The 22,067-nt window shown below is 42.9% G+C and overlaps 1 long non-coding RNA gene across 1 annotated transcript in view; it reads right to left on the bottom strand.

Annotated features, from left to right (window-relative positions):
• LOC136562634 (uncharacterized) overlaps nt 1-21,452 on the bottom strand; it is a 35,036-nt gene extending 13,584 nt beyond the window's left edge. Inside the window, exons 1-4 of the long non-coding RNA XR_010784538.1 lie at nt 20,557-21,452; nt 20,043-20,099; nt 8,459-8,559; nt 1,714-1,809 (exon numbers count right to left, since the gene is read on the bottom strand). This is a non-coding gene — a long non-coding RNA (uncharacterized lncRNA). The remainder of the gene's footprint in view (nt 1-1,713; nt 1,810-8,458; nt 8,560-20,042; nt 20,100-20,556) is intronic.
• Nucleotides 21,453-22,067: the final 615 nt, after the last annotated feature.

Genomic DNA, 22,067 nt, shown 5'->3' with positions numbered 1-22,067 from the left:
TCATGGACACCTTGGACACATTCAGGGGTTCCTTGGACACCTCCAGGGATTCCTGGACGCCTTGGACACATCCAGGGGTTCCTTGGACACCTCCAGGGATTCATGGACACATTCAGGGGTTCCTTGGACACCTCCAGGGATGGGGACTCCAAACTTCCATGGGCAGCCTGTCCCAAAGTTTAACAGCACTTTCTGTGAGGAAATTCCTCCTGGTGCCCAAGAAATGCTACAAAAATCCTAAGGAAAAAACTGAGAGAACATCTTCACCTCTACAAGAGCTGCACAAAAGGCTCAGAGCAGTTGTTCCCAGTGGGAAGGGGGATCCTGGAGCCAGGGAATCTGCCAGCCTTGTGCTATTGATCAGCTGCACTCAGCAAGGACAGCAGCAAACACTGCACTGCCATCACTGCCCATCGAGGCTGCACTGGTGTAGAAGAGAGCAGAAAACTCTTTACAGAGAAAAGGAGATTTAGAAATCTCTTTGCTGAAAAGAAGTTGCATTCTGTTGATAAAGTCCAATCCAGTTTTTTATAGCTGTGGAATTTATTGTGTTCTGCTGGGAGGACAGGATTGAAAACCACCCACTAAAAGGCTTTACTTGCATTTATTTTGCTATTCTGGCATGAGAGAATAGCAGAAGTTATCCCATCTCAGGTAAAACCTGCTGCAGCCTTATGAGATTTGAAAGGAGACACTGAGTGACCAACAGTTCATCCCTCCACTGGATCATTCCTTTATTTGCTTGCATTCCTCAGGCAGGACTGAGGTGCTGCTGCCTCCTCTGCAACTGCAACCTGAGAGGAAAAAGACCCTGCATGATAAATTCCCACCTGCATCAAACACTCTTATCTTCTTCCCATTCCTTCTGCCCTCTCCCACTCACCTGGAACTGAACACTTCCCTTCTGCTTTATCTTATCTTGGAAACAAGGAAATGCCACGAGTTACATGTCAATATGACCTCTGTGAACTAGGAAAAAGCTGTCTAATGTGATGCCTTGTGGCTCCATTAAACCAGCTAAAGATACAGCTTGAATTCTAGCAGTGCTGGGAAAAGAAAATATGCTTTAGGCTGTGAGTTTAAAAAATGTAAGGGAGATCTGGGATAAAGAGATCCTTCAGAAGATGAGCTTACATAGAAGTTGCCCACAATTTGCTTTAAACTCTTTTTTTCCCCATTAATTGAATATTTTCACTCTGTATTTATTTCAGGGATTAAATTGAAAATGTTAGCATTTTAGGCAATCTAAAGCTTAACTGGGGAAACTGGAGTGACCTCTAAGAAAATGGTCAGGAATTTTCTTTCCATAGTTTAGCAATCAGTGAAGCAATAAACAATATGAAACATTTGTGTTCTTGAGATTTTCTTTGCTTTGTCAATGTAAAAATTCTTTCCCTCATGGGGACTGAGTTTTCCTTTCACCTCTCCTCTTATAGTGCCATATCAGACTATACATTTTGACCAGGAGAAGTTGAGATGCATTACTATTTTAATGCACATTAATGCATTAATAAATACTCTTTTGGGCCAGAGCACACAGTCCCATTCTGGGCTCCCCACACTGAGCACGTTCAGGTCTGTGCTGCAGCAGCAGAGCAGGAGGCTCACTCTCCCCAGGAACATCAGAAATGGTTCTGCAGCCCCTGGATTGTGCAGAATAAAATTATGAAAGGGTTACCTGGAGAGTTCTGCTCTCCTGCAGATGGTTCTTACCTGTGAGTGGCACCAGCACCAGAGCGGGGCTGAGCCTCCAGATGAACTTTCTGATTTAGATCCCTGTCCACCACAAGGGACAGGAGTTTCCTGATGCTGTGGAGGTAGAAAAAGTCACTTCTCATTAGAACCTTAAACTAAGCAAAGTCAAACAGACCTTCAAAACCTCTGAAGATCTTTGGAGAATGGAGGAAGACAATGTTCCTGCCTGAATCTTCTCTTACTGATGTTCAGATTTATCTGAAGACAGATGACATTAAACATCTGCCAAGCACATAAATACATTTTCACTGGCCAAATGATCACAGACACCTTTTGCACACCCACAGCCTCTGCAGCATTATTTTGGGGGGGATGTCATCTCACTAAATAGATCAGCTGCTGTGAAATTTTGGATTGTAAAGCAGGGCACCCAGTGTGCAGGAAAAAATGATGAGGAAGACTCCATTGATATTGGAAGGTTCATTAATTACTTTATTACACTATATTATTCTATATTATATTACACTACATCTAAACTGGAACTGCACAAGCACTCAACTGACTGAACAAATCTTGTGTCTGTCTGCTGACCCACAGTCTGCACACACACTTGGCCCTGACAGGCCAAGGAAACAAAACCCCATCACTGTGGGTAAACAATCTCCATATTGCATTCTGCTTTGGCACAACACAGCAGCAGCAAATGAGATAAGAATTGTTCTGATCGTTCTTTTCTCTGCTTCTCTCAGGTTCAGAGAATGTGAATCCCACACTTTTGTATGGGCACCTGTATAAAGGTCTCACCCATCAGAGAGGTTGTTTGCCTTCCCTATGAAGGAAAAGCTGCAGTGAGTGCTTCCAGTGGTGTGTTTGTCCCTGACAGTGTGGCAGGGCTGAGGTTGAGGAGAACAGGCTGATTTCTGGCTGTACATCCTGCAGCAAGGTTTGACAGAAAGTTACCCCTGATTACCTTCAACTGCAGCTGCCTTTGATTTCAGCCTGGCTCACACAGGAAAATAACTAGCAAAAAGTGCAGAATGTAACAGAGGAATTTCCAGATTACCTGGAAATGGTTTGTATTTCTTAACTCCCACCCCACAGGTGAGGTCAAGGAGCCTCTTCCCTGTGGGCCTGTCTGAGTGCAGAGAGGACCTGCAGCCACTGCTCGGCCACATCTGGAGATACTTGATCCTGCATGAAAAGAATTGGTGAATTTGATGAATGCCTTGTTGAGATGAAGCCCTCAGGTGTGGCAACAAGATGCATTGGCAGATATCCCAGAGAAATGCAGATCCTGCTCCATCAGATGACATTAAACTGGATTTCTATTTCACCAGCTCCATTTTCAGTCTGAGGGAAAAGTGACACATTTACAGCTCTGAATGCAGAGGGACAGCACTCACAAATGCCCCTCCTCACCCTCCCAGTGTGAGGTGACCTTTCCAGGAGTGGAAGACAGTCCTGTTTCCACAGCCAGCATCCTGCAGCTGCCAGCAAGGGAAAGAAACTTCTCCAGGGAAGAGAGGTGGAGTGGAAATCACCAGCTGGCAAATGAACTCATGGTGGAACAGTAAGAAAATGCAGTGGACTGAAAAGAACCAGCCAAGAAAATGCAGTGGGCTAAAAACAACCAGCCAAGAGGCACTCTGGTAGCAAAGGCTGCTCTGTGACATTGCACCCACTTGGGACAATTCTCTGAACAATAAAAGGTGATAAACCACAGTGAGCCAGTTGGAAGAGAGAAGTTTAACTTCTGACCAAGCCTTATCTGTGAGCAGACAAAGGGACCCAGGTGAAGGAAATCACCGGTTTAGAGCCAGGACCCAGGGAGAGGAGGAGCACAAGGCCCCAGGGTTCCTCTACCTGCAGGTGAACGCAGCAGGAAGGGCACAGAAGCAACAAATTTGACACAAATAAAAGAAAAGGATGCTCAACTCAGATTCCCAATCAAATGTTTCACTCCCTGCACTTTCACCAACAGTTTCAAAGACAGGATGTCTTGAGCCAGTTTTATTAAAAAAATTGATGTGAAAGACTGCATCCAGTGCAAAACACTGTGGGCAAGAAGGAATGAGCACATTAAAAGTCTTTCTGTGCTCCCTCACTCTTTAAAGTTAAATTTAACTACTTTTATACTACAGATAGCTCTGATTAATCTTATTTCTGTCGTCTGAAACAAAACACATGGATTACATTTTCTAAAACTTTATTCTATGAAGCATCCTTGTTCTGGGAAAATAGCTAAATGTTTTTGTAACATCAGTGGAAACAAAGCAAGACTAATTATTCTCTAACAAAACTTTTCATATATTTCAAAAATCTTTTGAAATGGAAGAATACCCATCAGCCTCTATTTTAACAGGAAATTTTAGGGGAATATGAAAGGCATTTAGCTGCTGTGCAGAATGAGTAATTTGAAAAGCATTTACGCTGGAAGAAAATGCAGGTATTCCTTCTTGCTTCTCCCCCACACCACACAGGCACAGAAGAAAATGTTTTGGGAAAATTACTTTAATATTGCTATTCTTCTTGTAATAGAGGCCTTGTTAGCAAGGCAGAACTCAGAGCAGGGTGGCACTTTTCTGGGGCTGGGAGCTGAGGGCAGATTGATGTTTAACTTTGCAGAGTGCTTTGTAAACTGGGACAGGGGAAATGGGAACCAAAACAAGGAAAGGACATTGCTGGTCACAGGGGAAGGTGCTGGGCTCTGATGGGAGCAGCCAGGAGCAAGGGGTGCTGCAGGAGCTTGGCAATCCAGGGCCAGGCTGGCGGAAAAGGAGGCACAAAATTCCCTGAGCTGCAGTGGGAAGAGGGGAAAGGAGATTGTGGGGTAGCACAGCCAGCACAGCAGGGTTTGGCATGGCCAGGGAGGGAGGGCAGGAGAGGAACCAAGGGCTTGTCCAGCTGGGAGAGGAGTAAGGTGGCAGCTACAAGGAATTCTGCAAGGGTTTTTTATTTGAGGGTGTTGTAGCTCATAATTTCCACTGGGATTTTTTAGGTTTGTCTGGGATCTACAACCCCACTTGCCTATATTTGTATATTCCCTCATTATGCTCACTTCTAGGGTAGTTCTTGCTTTGAATTTAAGGCATTCAAATAGATATAACCTGGGACATGTTGCTGAGATTATCCCATGGATAAGTGGCATGATTGTGCCACCAGAATGGAAACTGAGCCAAGCTGACAGGCACATCACTCTATAAGTCATGAATTTTAATGGATTTTAATGAATCTAGAGTCTGTGGCTGGTCTTAAAAGTGCTCAGTAAAACTCCACCAATGCTTTCTTGACTTATAAATTATTGGCATTTGTTTCACCAAGGAAGGACACTGAAACTGCAGCTTTTTGATCAAGATTTCATCTTGTTCTGTTACTGCTTTCTGCCTGTGCAATTAATTCAAGTAAATTTTGTAGGATTATATTAATGTATAGGAGAAACAACCCTTCCTCTGTTTCAGTTTAAGAGGATCCTTTCTGGCTCACCCAGTGCAAAATTGAAGTCACAGGGAAAGGGATGAAAGATCAGGCACTTTGAGCTTGTTATTGTTCAAAAGAAGATCTCTGAAGCAAATAGAATGTGGAGTTCCAGTAAATGATAGATTTGGTCTTTGGCTGATGTCATTCAGCCTTTTCTCCTTGCTGCTTAGTCAGGAGATTCTCACCACAGAATTTAAGTGTCTCCTCTCACATTTTCTGGATGTGGTTATTGCTGGGAGGGTATTCACAGGGACCAGCTCAAACCAGAGCCCAGAGATGTCAGGAAACCACACAGCGCAATCTGTGAATTCCTAATAGGTTAAGCTTGATCACATCTGAGAGCAAAATCTGCCTTGATTCCCTACTCAGAAATAATGAATTAAGACAATACTTGCCTATACCCAGAGTGCTGAGTCCAGATCTGAATGAAATTAACTGTTTTTAAAATCACTGAGTTCTCATTACAATCAGCAGGAGGATCTGGCTTCACTGAGCACCAGGAAAACTGAGCATTTATTCATTTATCAGATGCAGACTTAGAACCCTGATTTGAAGTGATCATATTTTGTGATACAGCTCACTGATAGAGGAATCCAACCACACTAAAGGTGTTAAACACTCCTTGACTTTAAAAAGGTGCAGAAAAACCTTTTTATCCTGTTCTAGTTCTTCTCTTGCTCTCATCACAATATCAGACCAGAAGGCAATGAGGATCCTGATTTCCTATATCTGTGCAGATGGAAAACCTTGTAACAATCTGGAAATTCCCTGCACAAATTCATGCCTTGCTTTTGTCCTGCTTTTGGGACTCCTTTTGCCTATGGACGATGATATCCCATATCAAAATATTCTTTGCTTTTACAACATTTGCTAAAATGCAATGTTTACACCAGCTGAGTGATGAGGCAGCTGCTTTTTGACAGACAGAATCATAAGAGCAGCTGATAAACCCCAGAGTTTTTCACGTTTGCTGTGTCCTTCAAGCTGCAGAGATGAGGACAAACCAGCTCATGACCCCTGTGGAGAATCTGGATCCACAATTAGACCTACACAGACAAAAAATGTGTCCCCTCTGACAGGCCACTTATTTTCACTTGAAACTTCTTAACCTGTTGTGATTCACACCGTGAGTATGTTCTTGTATGCACCCAGCAGAGAAAATCCTGAGTCATAAACAGGATTTCTGATAGCTAAAGTAATCATCATCAACATGTGGCAATAAAGCCACATAAAAGCATCCTGATAGCTGGGCCTAGAGCAAGACATCAGCATCTTACTGAATATTAATCACCAGGAAATGTGTGCTCATCTCTGCCTTAAACCTTTCCTCGTTTAAAGCAATTAATCATCCCACTCTGCCCGTGTCAAGCATTGCTTCACTTTCTTATTTTTGTCACTTCTGAAAGAAACTCTTGTGCCTGAGGATGTGTCCTAAACCCAAACTGGTTCTCAGAAGTGAATCCCACTTCCACTAGAAAGGGCAGAGCTGTGATATCAGGCATATCACACAAAGGCATCTTCAAGATCAATCAAATGCTTCCACAAAAGGGAATATGTAACTTTAAAAATTAAAAAAAAAAGAAGAGAAATCCACTAATCGAGGGAAAATATTTTTGTGAACATTCACAAATCTCGCTTGCATTTACATTTTACTTGTACTGAATCACTAAAAGGATTAGGAGAGCAGTCAATCAACGAGGAGGCAAAGCAAAGTTTATGCAGAGACTATTTTTAGATTTGCAAGCCCCATCACGAGGAAGCTCCCAGCCCTGGGCACAGCCAGGAAAGCACCAGGGCTTTGCAAACGAGCCACGATCCAGATATATATATATATTTTTTTTTTTTTCCAGGATGGCTATTTCTGCCCAGCTTTGTGGGGAAAATCAATATCTTGTTTTCAGATGTGTAAATGCAGTGGTCTCTCCAAAGTGCCCCGGTCAGTTTACCACACGTTCAGCAGCTGCTTCTTTCCAGGCTATCCCACGATTCCCAGCCTATGAGGATTGACAAGGCAATGATAAACTAATGTGCCCCCTCAGCTCTGTGCTCAGCCCATTGTTCCAGCAGCTGAGACCCTCTGCTTCTATTTGCTTTCTCCCACATACATTATTCAACAGCCCAGGAAAAGGCCAAGAACCTCTTTCATTCAGGAATTCTGTATTAAAATAATCAATTTTGAACTGAAGCGGGGAAGGGAGGCTTGCTACAGGCCAGGCCTGTTAAATAAGCCACCAGCCCCTGCCATTTGCATGGGAATCATGCTATCATCAGGCAATATATTATTATATTTCTTATCCACAGAAAGAAGAAGAAACCTCAGAATACTTTTCTCTCTTTCTCTGCAAGAGCACTAATTATAGCAGCACCTTCCTGATGGCCTATTTTGGCTCTATTTCCATTTATGAGGTCTGTATAATAGGCTACGTAGGTCATAATTTGATTTAGAAATTCTTAAAGAGGGAAGGAGATTCATAGTTCCACGACAGAGAAGCTGAATATTAAAATTAACTTATAACAGTTTTTTTTAATGTTCCAACAGAGGGTTGAAGGCCCATTGTTCTATGAAATGTTTTCCTGGCATTAAAATATATTTAGCTGTGCCAGAAGATGCCAAACTCTGTTAAGTCATCAACCACAAGACTTTCAAGTGCAGCATTTCTCCTAGCAGAAAGGAAACACAGGGATAAAGGCAGGACAAGTCATCATTGTTCCATGTCATGTTGTTTGTTGTTTTTTTTTTACTATGGCACATTTAGGGAAAATAAGAGCAGCACCTTCAGAGAAAGGCAAACACACACGTTTGAGTCACAGCCACAGAGGCAAACCCGACTCATGAGACTGATGGCAACAACCATGATTGTATAGGCCCTCATATTAACTATAACAAGAACCTCATACAAGAAAGATTGGGAGCCACACACCTGTTTCAAAAACCACATGATTTGAAAAGATACAAATTTTGCTTCAAGATAGATCTCCATTAGGGGAAACAGCCAAGAAACAATATATGTGCCTAATACACTATAAAAGGAACAAGTTCTGTGGCAGAAAAATATTGACCTTGGAAACAGAGGAAAAAGTCTTCCAATTTATATGCAAGAATTAGGCAAGCACTTATCATTCTACCCAAAGAACATCAAGAAATATTACTTTTGCAGTATGCAACAACAGTAAAAGGACTTCTACAGGCAAAGAGCAGCAACCTCCTGAAAAAACCCCTCAAGAGAGGCACTGCTTCCTATGGCACTGCTTTGCTCTGCTTGTCAGGGCAGCTCTGCTCACTCACCTCTTCCTCCTCACTGCTGAGATCCCAGTTTCATGTCTCCTCTCACCTTTCTGGAGCTGTGCACTTTATTGCCAGCTCCAGAATTTCCTCTCAGCACCATCCTGCAGGTCAATAACGTGAGAGAAACATTGATGTCAACAGATAAGAAAGCATGAAAACCCCAGGCCCATGGCTGGGGGAGTCAATGGGGGGCCTCTTACTGCCTGCAAATGGTATTGATCATTGATCATTGATCACTGATCCCTGCTGTGATCATGTTTTCCCTCCCATTCTATCCCAGCTATCATGATAGCTCCTTGTTTTGAATGTTCCACCCACTCCTTGACATTTCTGCTAACCAAGGATTGTCACTGCTGCTTAAAAATGATTGATGCTTAGACTTTAATGAGTAAAAAACTTTGGTGAGTAAATTTTATATCTACTTTACCAGTAGCATCATCAGCTTGGTAAGCACAGGGGTGGTGAGGAACTAATTAAAGCTGGTGGTGAACAAGCAAGGCTCAACTTCATTAAAGGAGAAAAGCTGCACTAAAAGCCCCCAAAAGTTTCTGACTGGTGTCTTGGCTATGAAATCAAACAATATATAAAAGTTTAAATGCTGTTTTCAAAAGTCTCAACTTGCATCTCAGTGGGGGATAGAAAATAAAGGTATTTGGTATTTTCCCCATTCTGATATCAGACAGGATTTTCTACCAGTCTGTTCTGATGCTGGCACCAAATTTACACATTTGGAGGGTGCTATTCTGACAGGAAAATCCAACTAATGATTGATTCTGGAAACACACATCCTAAAGTGAAAAAGGCTAAATGTACTGGGATTTGTGCTCATGAGTCACTTCCACGGCTCAAAATGCTCAGTGAGTGAATAAAACATTCCAGAAAGTGCCATGTACAGCATGAGGCATCCAGTCCCAATGAGCTGATGATTTTTGGCCAGCTGATGAGCAGGGCCACAGAACTATTCAGACTTTTGTTTTGCACTCTGGAGAGTTTGGTTTCATAACCCTGCAAGAGATGTGCATGAGACTCACCTAGAGATGAGCCAGTAAAGCATTTCATTGTGTCCACATTTTCCATGGGCTGAGCATACCAAGCCCTGCCATTTCCACTGTGCAAAACAAATCAATCCCTGGTGTTGGCACCAGCAGTTCTGAGGGTGGGAAATCATCAATGTGACAGTGGGAATAAGAGAGGAGAATTTAAATCTCACACCTTTGCACAAACTATTCACTTGGTAGAGCTGAGAGCAGCTGGGAAGGACAGAGAAGAACTAATTTATGACAAGATAAAGAATATTTCAGACCCTTCTCCTGTCTGGCCATGGTTTCAATGAGAAGGAAATTTGGAAGCAGCAGCAGCAAGACTTGTGGAAAACTGACCCAAACTGTGCAGGTCAAGAGCTTCAAGCCAGGGAATTCCACGCTTTTGTTACAAAGCTCTGCTTCTGGATATAGTGACCCATTACCATGACATCTCTAAAATTAATTCAGATTATCTAAAATATAGAAACAAAACCCATAACACTTCTAATTTAAACAGCAAAGCTGGTCCCAAGATGCACAAGCAGTTTCTAATAAAAGCAAGCATGCAGTTCTTCCATATGGAGGCTAGAAAGCCTCCAAATTAAAACCAACCAGGGCAATAATACAATTGGGGTAGAAAAAATGACATTTTCTTGTACAACTCAGTGTTTAAAAGAGTGAGCTATCTCATGATGTGCCAAAATCTTGTGGCCACTGTAAACCAACCTCTATCTTTCATTCTCTTCTAATGAACTGATTCAAAATGCACATTGATACAAAAAAGAATGGAGTTCAAGAATCTATACAGGCAAACTACAGAGCTCTTTTCTGTGCTTATGTTTACCTTTTATAAGTGTCTCACTAAGCTAAATGCTTTAGCAACTGTGGGCAGCTTCAGTTGCCCATTATTAGATCTTTGAAGTAATTCTTCTCCAGCATTCAGCACGTGAATTTATCCTGCAATTTGCACTCAATGCCTGCAGTAAGCCCAACTTGTACAAAGACAAAATGCTGTCAACATTTATCTGCTGCTTTACACACATGCCTGGAGCAGAGCAAAGGGAAAGTGGCAAGCATTTCTATTCCTGGACTCAAAACAAGCTGCATTCACTTAGGCAGGATAAAAGGCAGAGTACAGAGATGAAAAAGTAAAGGGGCAGGGAAAGAGTAAGGAAAAAATAAGAGACCAAAAAAAGAAAACAAACTTAGAGGGGATAAAAACACTATTCAAAAGAGAAAGAAGGAGAAAATCAAATACGTGATCAAAGAGAGAAAGAAATTGAATTTGTAAAAATAAACTCAGACTTGTGACAGGCTGCCAGGAGCAAGCAGAGCTCCCATGACTGCTCAGAGGGACCAGGAGCTGATCTCTGGCAGCCTGGGTGACAACCACCAGCAGTGACACCAGTGCCACAGGCAGGAGCTCACCACACCCACACCAGTCTGGGCTCCATCCTCAGCATCCAGGCAGGGTAAGGAAGGATTGGCTGCAAATGGGCAGGAACAACCTTACACAGAGAAAGGAATGCCATAGTCAAACCTCTGAAAACTCACCAAAGTGCAGAGAAAATGTCCTGGTATCTCTACAGGATAATGAAAAATGTTATTCTGGTACAGTTAGGAGGGAGAACCTCACTGAATGAGTCATTCAAAGATAAGCCATATGCATCCTGTGCAATTATGGCTGCTTCAAAGCACTTTTTTCCTTAGAAATTGATGTCTATACTAAAAATCCTAATGGGGACATACAGGTTCCTTTTGTTTTTCTGAAAAAAAATTGTCAAAACATGCTATTTCTATAAGGTAAAAGCAAATGGCTATTTTTAGAAAATCTCATCATTTCGAATTCCAAGATTATAACTTTTTGTTATGTGCAGTGCCAAAGGATTTGGACTCTCAGTATTTTTGCACTGGCAGGAAATCCATTTTTATTGCTATCCTATTCCCTCCTTCCTTCCACAGATTTTGAAGAAAGAGAGGAAGAGCAGTAAGAGAGTGCTAAGAGTGCTGTGCACTGTGCTTGCAGATGAGCTGAATGGTGAATTACACCTCCCAGGCCAGTGCCAGACCCCACTGGAGCCATCCAGCAGCACCAGGAGTGGATGGTGCCCAGCACTTTGGTGGGCAGACCCTTGGCAGGAGCCTTGAGCTGTGCTGTGACAGCCCAGAGCTGCTCCAGGGAAGGGCTGAGCATCCTCAGTGCTGGTTCCTCCTGCTGGGGAATGGAGAGCACTTGGCAGGATGCAGCCTCAGAGCTGCCTGGCACATTATCCCCTTTTGTGGGGTGAGTTATGGGGGAAGAGGTTTTACAGCAATTTCTGTCAGCCAGAGAGAAGTTTGATAAAAGGATCTGTGTTTGATAAGAGGATCGACATTTACCCCTGAAAGAATTTTCTACCAAGGTCATGAAGAAGAATGAAGAAGAAGGTAAAGAAGAATAACCTGCCTCTGCTCTAAAACTTCCATCTTGTTGCATATATATTACTATATTCTAAAAGCCCAAACTCTAAGTTTTCTACTTTGTGATATTGCACGCTTCTAACCAACTACACACTTGTAATCTTAGTGCTATCAATCAATTGTGGAAGCCTTTTCCACAGCCTCAGGTCAAATGCAGTGCTCTCCTGGGAGTCAGAGGCTGTCTGTAGAGAAAGCCTGAAATTCTCAGCATCCAGAACTCCAACAGTTGACAAAGAAACCAAGAAAAAAGGAAGGATAAATAAGAGAAACCTGCAACTGCCTGTTCCAATGAGCACTTTGTTTGTTTCTAGTGACCAATGAGTAAAGCGTAAACTGATGAGTTTTGTTAAAATGTATAAAAAGCATGCATGCTGTAAAGAAACCGGTTTGAAACCTGCAAATGGAGAGCTGCTTTGTATTGTCTGTGTCTCAACTACCACCAGTTATTTCAAAGCAGATCCTGTGGGCAGCACCCCCAGAGCACAGAGGGAAAGCAGGGCAGTGCTGCTGTCCCTGAGATCCCCCCATGGGCACAGTTTGAGCCCCCATTAGCATCAGGGGGAGGAGGGGATGGAGCCTGGACGTGTTTTCTGTGCTAATCTGGGAGCTGGCCCAAATCCCAGCACTTGGGTCACTTGTACACAGGGTTCTCATTGTGAGCTGGGGGAAAATGGCAGCCTCGCAGTTGGGCTTTGAAACTATGCATTTTTTAAAACTTGTGTATGCATAAGCCTCTTATTTAATGAATGACTCCCTTTGTATTTACATGTTCCACCATCCACAGGACAAATAGGGTTTAGTGGTTTGAGAATGAAAACTTCTCGTCCTCAAGGGACAGGGGGGGAATAAAATAGCTGCAGCTATTTTATGGAAGTGGTAAAAAATCAATTAGCCTCTGAGTTGTAGATCATACCTGATCTCCAAGGCCTTCTGTGGACATAAACATATTCTTCTTAAGTAACATATTCTTTCTTAAGGTACATATTCTATATACAATACATAATATTGAAAATATTACTTATTTTCAATCAGAAAAAAAAATTCTGCTATAAATCTAACGGAAACACATTGGTTTTAATGCAGCTAAATTCAGATCAAAAAGTGGCCAGAAAAGTTATTTTAGGCTGCTCCAGATCACTATCCTAAATTAGAAGGGTCTTACCAGACCTGAAGGCTTCTTAATCTTACACCTTTTTTTTTCAGTCTTCCCTTTAAATTCAGCTGATAAATGGAATATGTGAAATTATAAATAAATATAAGATATACGGCAGAAATAATTTCAAAGGATTTAGCAGCTAAGATAGGAATGCACAGAAAGCAGCATTTTAAGTTGTCTTGATTTCCAAAAGGAAATAGTTATAAATTAGTTCTAGGGCACTCTGATTCATTCATAAGAGTGGTTCAAGAAACTCTTCAATATTAATTAGTAGCCTGTGAATTCAGCCTATGCAATTATGATGAGACAGTTCTTTGGGTATGAAAGAGCCAACTTATCATATTTTTGAATTCACCATCTCTAAGCTTGAATATTTTTGTATTTCCATATTTCTCAAGTAGCACTTAATTTAATCTTATCCCCATTTCTTTCAATAAACCATTGTTGCCTCTCTTAAGCAGCACAGCTTCCTCCTCTAACTCATCTCCCCGTGAAATTGGTTTAATGAAGCAGAAAGGTATGAAGCATTAACAACACTGGAATTCATGTGGTAGCACTTCATTTTTCAGAGGCACTCACATTTCCTACCTAATTTATAAAATCAGCACACAAATGATTTTTATCACAGCCATTACATCAGTATAAATTACTGCCTTTTCTATAACACGGCAGTTAGTCAAACTGTTGAAATTATATCTATTAGTCATAGAGAGGAGGAGGGAGAAAGAAAAACTTGTAGGAAAGATTTAGTGTAAAATAAGGACTGATAGCAGCTTTATTGAAGCACTAATATTAATTTACCAAATGAGCCCAAAGTGTGGCTATTTTGCAAAGGAAAATTAAAAATACACAAAGTGAAGCAAATGGGTCAATTTGTAAAAGGAGCCAAAAAGGAAACTGGGCAAACAAGCCAGGCTGTGTCAGAGGCACTCGGAGATGCAATTAGGGAGAAGTTCCTCACATCCAGGAAGGCAGGACATGCCTCACCTTCCTTGCCCCACATTCCTCCCAAGCTTTCCCACCCACCCCCTTGCTCTGGCACTGGTGCTGTGCTTTTGGGCACGGCAGTTCCTCCAAAATCATCCTCATCCTCCTCCTCACTTCTTCCACTCTCATCTACTCCTGTCCTGGCTGTTCCTTTCCAGACCAGTGGCAATCAGCCCCTACCACCCAATTTTTGCTCCCAGCAGAACTATAATAATTCCTGTTGGGAAAATCTTTGTGTCCTCTCCTTCCCCAGGGAGTATAACCTGCTTTTCCAGGACCTCCATCCCAATTTCCAAAATTCAGCCTGTCAGAAAACAACTGTACAATCTGCAGAGGCTTCACACACTTGAAAAGACTTCAATTTGCCCTGCTCTGTAAACAACACCTGTCTCCACCAGAGCTGCTGCTGGGATCTCAGGTAGGTCCTGGGTTTCCCTTCCTGTTTGCTGTTCCTTCCAGAGCTGCTCTGTAAATTCACTGTCACCTGCCCGGCCAGACCTCTGCCTGTGTGGAGCTGACACCTGAGAGGGGCACTGCAAAATCTCACCAGGAAATTCTCTTTTCTCTCTCACATTCAGGAAAATGCTCTTCAGGATTGCACCAAAATGTCACATTTTTGCACAAGGCATGATTTGCAGTGACAGTTGTAATTTTGTCTTTATTTTGTTTTGACCCAGGGAAATCAAATATTATGCAAAAATCTATTTTTACTGAGCCAAGGATTTCCAATTCCTGAAGTTCATAGGGTGCTTCAGGGAGCAATTTGGTCCAGACACCACATTCCTCAGTGGGATTGATACCAAATCATGAAAGATCTGGAGAGACATTTTGTGGTATTGGCCAATTGCCTACCAGCAAACAGACCAAGCAGGTTGAGAATGGCTTTTCTGGATTTGAAGAAGTCAAACAAATGGTATCCAAGCCTATTCTTGCTCTCCCTTTTCCAATTATTTCCCCTTGATGTGCTCATTGCTGTGGATCAGATGGTCAGCCTGGGAGGCAGGGGTCACACCCTGTGGTTTGTGCTCTGCCAGCAGCCAGCACCGGGGCCACAGGGACCCTGCTTGATGCCACTGGCATTAGGGGCAAGAAGGATTAAACCCAGTTTGACAAAAAATCCCAAATCTGAACTGAGATTGGTAGTGCAGCAGCAGAAAACCTGCAAGGGACACAGAGGTGCAGCTGCCTGTCCTTGGTGTGTTTTCCTTTGTGTTTTGATCTCCTTCTGCTTATGGTTTTTATTAATTAGCTTTTCCCTCTCTGTAGTATCAGGGTGTTCTTGCCTGGCTCTCTCTCTCTGTCTCCAGCCCCCGAGTACTGGTGTAGCAGTGTCTGCTGATGGCACCTTGTGGCTAAGCCAGAGAAGTGCTTGGGAATAGCAACCAGCATGAAGGAAACCAGGAAAATATCAAGAAAAGGAGAGGAAATCCCTCCTGCCACAGTGAGGGCTGCAAAAAATGGTGCAACTCTGCAGACCCTTCCTTGCCAAGGAGGGCACAACCTCTGCCTGCTGCCCCCAGCCCCTCAGAGAGCCCTGGGATGCAAACAGGAGTCCTGGCCCTAAACCTCCTCCCAGCAGCAGGCAGGAGAAGGGGACAGGGTGGAAAATCCATCTAAAAGGCAAATCCCTGTGTGAGGGGCAGGAAGGAGCCAGGTTTGACCTGCTACCCAGAGCCCCTGAGAGCATGGCCAGCTTTGCTGGGTACCCAGAGCCCCTGAGAGCATGGCCAGCTTTGCTGGGCTACCCAGAGTCCCTGAGAGCATGGCCAGCTTTGCTGGGTACCCAGAGCCCCTGAGAGCATGGCCAGCTTTGCTGGGCTACCCAGAGTCCCTGAGAGCAAGGCCAGCTTTGCTGGGTACCCAGAGCCCCTGAGAGCATGGCCAGCTTTGCTGGGTACCCAGAGCCCCTGAGAGCATGGCCAGCTTTGCTGGGTACCCACAGCCCCTGAGAGCATGCCAGCTTTGCTGGGTGCCGTCCTTGCCCTCAGAGGAGAAGGTCAGCCTGAGCCCAGGGGTCAGTTTGTGGTCAGGAAAAGCTCTGACCTGCAGAGCAGCCCCCTCTCTGCAGCCCTTCCCAGAGGCACTGCAGGCCCTGCAGTGCTGATGGTGCTGGGGACACCCCAAATGGCTGCTGCCCCTGCCCCTGGAGATGGGCTGGAGTCTCTCCTCAGCCTCCCCTACCAGCCCAGATGGGGGTGGCTGTTGTATTTGTGTGGTGCCCCAATGAAGGGAGGAATGATGCATCTGACTCCATGCTCTCAGAAGGCTAATTTATTATTTTATGATACTATATTGTATTAAAGAACACTATACTAAACTATACTAAAGAATACAGAAAGGACACTTACAGAATGCTAAAAAATAATGCAAACTCCTGACTCTTTCCAGAGCCCCAACACAGCTTGGCCCTGATTGGCCAAAGAATCAAAACAACTCCCAGCAGAATGCAATGGAACAATCACCTGTGGGTAAACAATCTCCAAACACATTCCACATAAGCACAACACAGGAGAAGCAAATGAGATAAGAATTGTTTTCCTTTTTCTCTGAGGTTTCTCAGCTTCCCAGGAGAACAATCCTGGACAAAGGAATTTTTCAGAGAATGTGAATGCCACAGGTGGCAGGTCCTGAGCAGCCCCAGATTTGCCAGGCACCTGCTGGTTTGCAGCTGTGGCCAGGCCCTGGTGTGGTGACACCACGGGGAGGTGGCTGGGTCACCTCCTTGCCCAGGGCAGCCACCAGGGAGGCACAGCCAGAGCTCGGCATGGAGCTCTGTGGGCACTGATGGAATCATGTCCCACAGCCAGAATTCCCTGACAGGGTTCCCACAGTGCTGGGATTAAGAGGCAGCAAAGGGCACAGACCCAAACTGCAGATAAAGGACATTTGGCACCCAGCAGCATCACGTGGGATGGGTCCTGGGCAGGGAGCAACAAACAGACACAGGGGGGCCTAAGCCAGCCAAAGTATCCTCAGAAATTCTGGGATCACATGAAGAAGGCAGGATTTTGTCCCAAACATAAAGCAGTTTTAAAAGAAGGCTGCCTCTCATTTAATTTAAGTTTTCTCAACTTTGGTTCAGTCCAGTCATTTATCTCCAAGTACCTATCCTGCATGGATTTCTAGGTCTCACTCTGGTTTGTATGGTCTTAAATATATCATTATCAGAATTCCCAAAAGTTTTAAAGTTCTTCTAAGAGCTGGCTCTAAGTTTCTGCCCCCAACAATGTTCAGTATAAGTAAGAAGAACACTTGGATAGAACAGGAGTCCAAGATCACCCAGGAGATCAGATCTGCATTCCAGAGACAGGAACTCATAATGATGAGATGTAGTACAAGTTCTCACTCTAGAGGGAAACCTCTCTGATGCAAGTGTGAAGGACTGGAAACAAATCATGCTCCAGCTGGATATATGAAATCACAAAAGAATCAGAGAAAAAGGAAGAGATTTATCTTTATAGATCCTCAGCAGACTAACATCTGCAGACCTAATCAAGTGTCATGTCACAGAAGCAGCTCCACAAGCCCTACCTGAACAGCCAGGGCAGAAGAAATTACCCTCAATGTCCTTCCAGGGGTAGGTGCATCCTCATTAAAAGGCAGATGAGTCTCTCAATGAGCAATCAGTGTTTCCCAGCAGCAATATAAAATCAAGAGAGAAGCTCTCTGTGGCAGATCTCACCTGCAGCCCTATCAGGACACTGTGCCCATTTTTCGTGGTCAGTACTCAGTAATGCTCACAGCTCTGTGCACACAGGTTTTGCATACAACCTCACAAAGCTTTCCTGTGAGGAACATTTTGTGCTTCCCAGTCCAGCAGAGACAGAAGAATCCTCTTTTACTGATTAAAAACAAATAATAGCTCAAGGAAAAAAAAACCAAAAAACCATGCTGTGATATGAAAAATGAAATGACAGACTAAGAGAGAAGGTTCAGCAGTAGCAGAAAATTCAGGAGGTTTTAGAAAACCTTTTTTCTCCCAGTAAAAGCACCTTCTGCCATAAAATCACTCTTGCAACTTTCATGTCACTTTTTGTCCTAACTCTACTTAATCCAAGAGGAAAATTAACAGCAACAGATAAAGAGTAAAAGCCTCACATTAAGGACAACCCTTAACTGGAAAAGAAAGATGAGTGATACATTCAGTGAAGCCCACAAAAGCCTTCACTATTCCACATTACCTGGAAGATGATCAGATACCACTGTGATAAGCAGCCCTACAAAAACGTGGGCAAGGTTGATGGCTGAAATTGGAATAATTTCTTTTTTTTTTTTTCCCCCAAAGGAGATGTTTTACTGCTTTTTTGAAACAGTAAAGCTCCAGGCTTGTCTTTACCTTTCTGTGTAAATAACTTCCTTTCCCTGGGGTGTTCATCATGGGTTTGACCTTAAAATGCATGGCAGTGTTCTTAGCAATATTCAATCAATGGCAGGATTAAAGGTGAAATCAGTTACACAGAGGAAGCCTACTGCTGTTTCACCAGTGTGGTGGCTCTAATCTCCCTCTGAGAGACTAAAGATCATAACTGATTTACTTCTCCTCCCTGGGGAACAATTTTCTGTAGCCTGGAGCAATCAGGAAACAGACTGAATTGGCTTTAATACCCATCTGCCCTTGTGGGGGGAGACTGGGAAAAGCTACCAGGTTGTTTCTTCTTCATACTTGTAATTAAATAAACTATGACAAATTTGACAGGCAGAATTTCTAGCAGTACCAGTTGTCTCCAAACTTCCTACTCCGTGTGTAATTGATATATAGCAGCTATTCCCAAGCAGTGCTGAGACTATTTCAACATTAAAATCAGTGATCTTCACTCCATTCCATGATTTAACCTATTGGCAACACACCTCTAATTTTCACACCTGTCAAGACTGTGGGACATGTTTAAGCACAAGGAAACAGGGCTTACTTTGATTTTTTGGTTTGTTTTTTTTTTTTTTTACCTTAACTGTGATCTTTCTCTTAGTTCCAGAATGCCAGGCACATAAATGAGGTGGCATTGATACAAGAGAGAAACAAATCTTACAAGTGGTACCAGAGAGGGAAAATCTGGGAGAATGGAAGCATTTTCATATAGATTGATAACAAGATACATGCAATAAACTTTTGTTAGTACTCCTTTTCAAAACAGTGCCAGAGGCAAATGAGATGAAAAACTATTTCCCTGAAAAACTTAGTGCAATTCAAAACATTTTTAGCATTGTATAATAATAATATGAAGAAGAAGAAAAAGAAGAAGAAGAAGAAGTTATAGTAATAATGATAATGATAATGATAATAATAATAATAATAATAATAATAATAATAATAATAATAATAATAATAATAATAATAATAATAATAATAATATCCAAGGTTTTTACTTGTATAGAAAGCAGAGTTGATTCCAGGGCTGGTGCAAGTACAGTCATTTCAAATATGCTGATATCTGCCTTTCTCATCTGTATTCCCCAGCATGAGACAGGTTTAAATACCCCACAGGGAAGGGAACTCCTGATTTTTCAGTTTACAGGGTTAACAAGTTTTTTCACATAAGCTCAGCTGAGACAATTTAAAGCCACAGGCAATTCCTTTTGTTTCATAATTATTTAACTAATTTTAAGCTTGTTCACCAGTTACTACAGGAAAGCTTAGGAATTTTAGAAATGCATTGGTGTCTCTGCCCAGAGCTGACATCCTGGCACAGGATCCCAGAATGGTTTGGGCTGGAAGAGACCTTAAATCTCATCCTATTCCACACTCTGCCATGGGCAGGGACACCTCCCACCATCCCAGGTTGCTCCAAGCCCTGCCCAGCCTGGCCTTGGACACTCCAGGGATGGGGAGTCCCCAAGCTGAGCGCTCAGGGCTGCAGGAAATTCTGCTGCACCTGCAGAGAGCTCCCAAAGCCCAGCAGAGCAGAGCATGGCAATGCAAACACAGGCATGGAGATACAGCAGGGGCGTTGGGAAAACTCACCTTGATGGTTTTGGCCAGCCTGAGATAACTCAGCCCCCACAGCCCGGTCATGACACCCTGCAGGAATAAACCCACAGCAGCTGAGCCATGCTTGCCCAAACCAGCGCTCCTGGAGAGTTTGAATCTTAATTTTAATTTTTCCTAGGGCTGCTGCTGAGAAGCTGAGTGATCTTTATCAATGTCAGAGGGCCCTAAAGAATTGCCACCACCCCTATTGGCCCTGCTGCACCCAGGGTGCTGTCCCAGGGAAGGCAGGGAAGGCTGAGATGATCAATTCTCTAAAGCAGCTTGGCAGGAATGGAGCAGTCACCTGTCACAACAAACCCAGCCAGGTCTGCTCACTGGCCTGAAGTTAGAATTGCTCTCTGTGAGGATACACAGACTGCTGCTCCTAAATAGATTTTTTAAAAATTTAATTCATTTTAAATTAATTAATCAATTCCAAATTGATTAATTAATTTAAAAACCAGGCAAAATGCAATTACAGACTCTCAACAGCAACTTACACAACTACCTGAAATTTTCTGCTGCAGGACAGGGCAGATGCTGCAAAAGAACCTTTTGTACTTCCCTGGTGCCTGAGAAGCTGTGCAGACATCTGAGGGGCACCACTCCTGAGCCTGTAATTAATTCCCAGGGCTGTTCTGCTGAGTCCTTCCCAGCAAGGAAATAAAGGAGCTTAAATAAAACAAACAGCAAACAGGAATTGAATGAGAAGCTGAACACAGAAAGCCAAGCATCTGAAGGATTTTTACTTGGCCAAATTATTAGCGGGGAGAATTGGTGAATGCATTTCAGTTCTCTGTACTTAGTTTTAGTACTGTTCTTCAAAAGCAAATTATGATGTAGAATATGGCAAGCATTTAACTTGGGTATTGTTTCTTATTATTTGGTTAAAGAACATAAATATTTAGCTACAAGCACCTAAGACAAGTGATACATTTTTTTAAGAACTCAACATTTACCTGTGTGGGATTAAAGTGATGCAAACAGCCAAGAGTGACTGCTAAAAATCTGCTTCAGGCTGAGATTGCTGATAAAGTAAATTATTACACTGCAGACAAAATCTATTTTGTCGGTTTTGTACTGAAATTTGAAGAATTCAAACATATCCCAAGACTTACAGTTAGTTTTTAAAAAATGAGTGTTAATATATTAAAAAAGTGGAATTTTTCAAAACCTTCCCATTCCCCCTATTTCTCCCCTGCACCTGCTTTTTATTGCAATAGCCACAGGCTGTAATAAGACAGCAGTGTGACTTCAAGCACTGACACAAAGGAAGCTCTGTCTGAGCCAGTTACTCATCCCCACGACATGATAGCTCCCATTTCCTCCTCAGTGCTGCTTTCCCAGAGCAGTGACAGAAACCACATTGCAGAACTGTCAAGATCCTAAAACCTGATTGCTAAATGTCAATTACCTTCATTAGGTTTCCTTAAAAAAAAAAAGGCAAAAAAGAGTGAGAGATGTGAACCAAAGATTTACCTGCTCTGCTCCAACTTGGTAAACTGGAACTCAAGCGTATCTTGTCTGCCCACAGATCCATAGATCTGCTCTAAAATCAAAGCTGAGTCTCTTCACTAGGAAATCAAACACTTAAAATGAACCTTCCTGTTCTTTTAAACAATGGTTTGAAAGCCATATTTGCCTTCAAAGAATTATCCATAGGAGCAGATCCAAAGATACCTAAAGGTATTCCAAAATTTCCCAAGGAAGAAACAGCAACACCATCAGAGGGAGAAAATTAAACTTTAAACTCAGCCAGAAGAAGCAGCAGACAGTGATGAGGCTGTTGGGTCTCTGAAGCTCACAGGAACAGGGGATGTTCAGCATTTAGGAAGACCAAACACAAGTTTTTATCTTAGAATCAGAAATTCAGCTGGCAGCCCAAGGTAGCTGTGCCATGGGATAAACAATTGTGGCATTTATTTCAAATAACAAATTCAGCTGGAACACTTATTACAATTACACAGCACAGAGAGTACAAATTTCCTTGTCTTTCACATCAACTTGCCTCTCCTGACC

The sequence above is a fragment of the Molothrus aeneus genome, chromosome 14 (genome assembly GCF_037042795.1).
Source record: "Molothrus aeneus isolate 106 chromosome 14, BPBGC_Maene_1.0, whole genome shotgun sequence".
NCBI classification, from domain to species: domain Eukaryota; kingdom Metazoa; phylum Chordata; class Aves; order Passeriformes; family Icteridae; genus Molothrus; species Molothrus aeneus.
This window is presented reverse-complemented; position numbering and strand designations above follow the sequence as displayed.